Genomic DNA, 4,116 nt, shown 5'->3' on the forward strand with positions numbered 1-4,116 from the left:
GCGTTTATTAAGTCACTTATCATCTCATGTTGAGAATTCAGAGAAAATATACTGAGAAAAATATGCTCAATATCGATTCTCAAATGCATTGTCAAGTGATTACGACTTATTAAATGAAAAAAAACTACCCACTTACCGCAAAATGCGTCATCTTTCTCAAATGATGATCTTTCATGCACTTTGGGATGTTGATTAAAAAAATTATTTTTCAGAAAATTATTCCAAAAAAATAATAATGAAATAAAAAAGCAAATTTTATTATTTGTGATTTGATATTTGGTCTTCAGTTAATTTTTCCCAATCCCAAACGCAGTGCTTTCTATACACGGGACGGGCCTCAAACTAAAAATATTTTCCAATATGTCACCAAGGGGAACGTCCTTGCCAGCCAATTTTTTATTCCATTGGTTTCTGCTGATAAATAGGGCTACCTGTATATTTTTCATTGCCCTTCATTTTCTTAACTGATGCACACTGTTTGAGGAGAAAATTTTGAAACAAAGTAATTTAATGACAGTTATTTCAAAATTCAAAAATGACAGTGACATTTAAAATAAAGTCAAAATATAAACTATCTGACAAAAAACGCCATAATAGAACCATTGTCTTAGCCAAAACAAAACGCATGTCTTAAGTTTGGATTTGAATATTCAAAAATGACCTACAAAAATGGAACTTATCGAAAAAAGTTTTTCACCAAAATATATAAGCACACTGCTTTTCTGTGCTGAAAACAGAATGAAGCAGACAAAAAATGTAATTTAGCAAATTTCTCTGATGTTACAAAATTAAAAAAATAATACAGTAAAACGATAATGAAGGTAAGCAAACTTCTTGTGTGAAAAAAATCCGCTGGAATACGTTCCGTCGAACTTAACAAAGCAGCGGTTCATCGGCAGTGTGAAAACTGCTCCTCAGCAGGCTTAACAAGCCTTTATCGTGCAATAGTGCACCATCGAGCAAGACAACCTTCAGTGGAATACGAACAAGCGGACGTTTCCACTGCCAATTAATATGAAATAATTATTCTATTCATAATAAACGCTGCACATTATTACTATTATTTCTGCCATTTATTTTTTATTTTGAATTCATATTTTTGAATACAACAGATTTAAAAGAGAAATGTTTATCAAAAAATCAATTTTGTAATCGAAATGAAAACGACAGGAGGAAACTGATGACGATTTGAGCATTTCAAAGCTTCAGAATGCTACCAGCAGTTGTGACATCTGCTGTTCAAACCTGATTTATATACGCAACTATTGATGAAAATGCCATACAACATATGCAAATTTGAAAATAGCAATCTAACAACATAGACGAAATATAGATATAATAAGTGAAAACAGTGGGTGCTGAGTATTTTGGCATTTTCAACAAATCCGAACCGGAAATTATTTGGATTCTTTCAGTTTATGGACGATCGTTTTCATAGTACACTGAAGCAAAAAGAAAACAATCACGTAAATAATAAACATAACTTTAAAAAACAAATATTTGTTAAAAAATGAATTTAAAAAAAAATCAATTTAAATTCTCATTCATTTTCGATCAATGCAATCAGTCTGATGGAATTCATCTATTTGGGATGTTGTGGAAAAGATGCCATCATTGTGATGATGCATTTGGCTTTTCTGGCCCATGTTCACGTAGCATAGCAGACAGCCTTTACACTTTGGTGCATCAGTACCAAATATGTTGGCAATTTGATATTGCTCTGCATACGAGTGGGCGCAGGACAGCAAATCAACCACCAATAAAATAATAAAGAACAAGCAAAAGTTTCCACTGCAATTTGTGATTTTTATATTTAATATGAAGCCAAAATGCTATTATTACTGCCATTCATATTTTTATTTCAAATCTCTTTGTTTGAATACAGCATTTTGAAAAATGAAATATTTATCAAAAAATGAATTTTGTTATCAAAATTTAAATTTACGTGCAGTATGAAATAAAAATACTGCATTCTATTATTATTAGCATAGGATTCTTGCTGTTCTGTGTGAAGCTTTTCTGAAAAGCTTAAAAACGTAAAGCGCCTGCTATACTGCAGCATGAAAATGAAAATATTTCATTTTATCATTTACATATATGATTTTTGAAATTTTCTGCATGAAATTTATTTGAAAAGTTGTAAAAGAATGGGGTGGGGTGTCCGTTGGTCGTCAATTTCAGTGCAACTTCTTCGTTATCACTCATCAATTAGTAGAGCACTTGCAATGTTGATTGCAATCTGGATTACGGAAAACATCTTAACAGGTCGTCTATTTGGGTACCGGCGCTACACAAATCGACACATCAACCATCAGTGGAGTACGAACATGCGGACGTCTCCACTGCCGATTGAAATAAAACATTTTTTCTATTTATAATTAGGAATATACAAATTATTGTAGCCATTTTATCTTTTATTTTCAACCTCTTTGCTTAAAATTTTGCATTTTTATTTAAATAATTACCATTTAGATCATTAGGCTTTAGTTTCAATGGTTTCAGTTCAAAGAACAGCAAAATTTATAGTTCTGTTCATGTATTTTTCAGCAATATTAAAAAATAAAGTTTTCTCAAAATTGTATTACTTTACCTGAATACATTCAGAAATGAAGTTCAAATACATCCGAACCATTGATGACGACATATTCGTTGTGATTATGTTAATTAAATTTCCATTGTTTGATATAAATCTTTCAACAATGTGCATATAATAAAATCAAGAAAGTGGCATGGGAGATTATTTTTCAATTTCACAAATGTAAATTTTCAAATTCGCTATTAACAACATCAAATATTCATATAATTATTGTTCTTGAAAATTGATTTTGTAATACAGACTCCCTACAGTTGAAAATTTTTGTTTTCCAACTTTGATTCAAACTGAACAATTTATTATGAAATGAAACCGAATATGCGTTGTTAATTTCATTGTTTTGATGCGTCATTAAAAATTATTCATTTCCATCAATATAAATTATATTAAAAGTTTGTCTACAAAACTGCTGCGTCGAATAATAAAAAAAAAGAATTAATTAAAATTGACACTTGCTTAATATCAGTAAAATATGATTGAATGATTGAACAATTTTACAATGTGCTTATGCTTCGTTTTTTAATATGCTTACACTTTGAATGTGAGAAACATGGCAATGGGATGTTAAAGAACATTTCTACCAATTCGATTGATTGTAATTGAATATTATATAAATTTTTAATTAAATAATATTGTCCTGTTAATTTCTTCATTTCAATATGAACAGTTTAGATATTTGTTTGTCAGTTACTTCGAAATATGGATTCAAACAATCCATCGCCCTAACAGTAATTATCGTGGCAAAAAAAATGTCTGCCAGTTTACTGGATATGCACATTTTCACATTAAGTCAAAAACCTGAATTACTCTTTCCGGATGATGAATAGCTGTTCGGATGTGTCGAATTCCAAATCTATCTACGAATAATCTCTTAAAATTCCTGAGAAACAAAAAATATTGCATCGTCTGTGACAATGATCTCTGGCAGGCCATGTTTCGCAATTTCACACTGCATTATTTCAAATCTCAACCATACAGGTTTGTCCTTAGCTTAATTCAACTGGTGGATCACTTCATCGTTTCGAAGTATCCTCATACCAGACCTACAAAATAGGGACCCACGGGAGACCCTGTATACCTTTTGTTTTCCATTTCTGCTTCATGTCGCCCGCATCTTCATTATTTTTCGAATCGATTAAAATACGAAACATAAAATCAAATGCTCACCTTCCTAAGCAGTAAAAATTGTAAATATTATGTTAATTTTAAAATCATATCCTCAAAAATAACCTATTATTGCTTTTCAATTAAACGGAGAGTTCACAAAATTGAATCATTACAGACTCAACATCCACTTGTCATTTATAATTTGAAGTTATAACGATCACGTGAAAAAGAATGCGACTTCTCATCATTGAACTCCACCTCGTTCTTCCACTGCAATGATAAATCATAATTAATAACTTACTAATAATTGAAATAAAGTAGAACAAAAATCATATCTGCTTCGTGGATGCTCATCCCGCTTTTCAGTGCTTGCTCATCCTTGTTCAGTCACCGCACATCGTAGCCCTATTATTTTC

Source organism: Trichinella spiralis, assembly GCF_000181795.1.
Source record: "Trichinella spiralis strain ISS 195 chromosome Unknown Scfld5, whole genome shotgun sequence".
Lineage (NCBI taxonomy): Eukaryota > Metazoa > Nematoda > Enoplea > Trichinellida > Trichinellidae > Trichinella > Trichinella spiralis.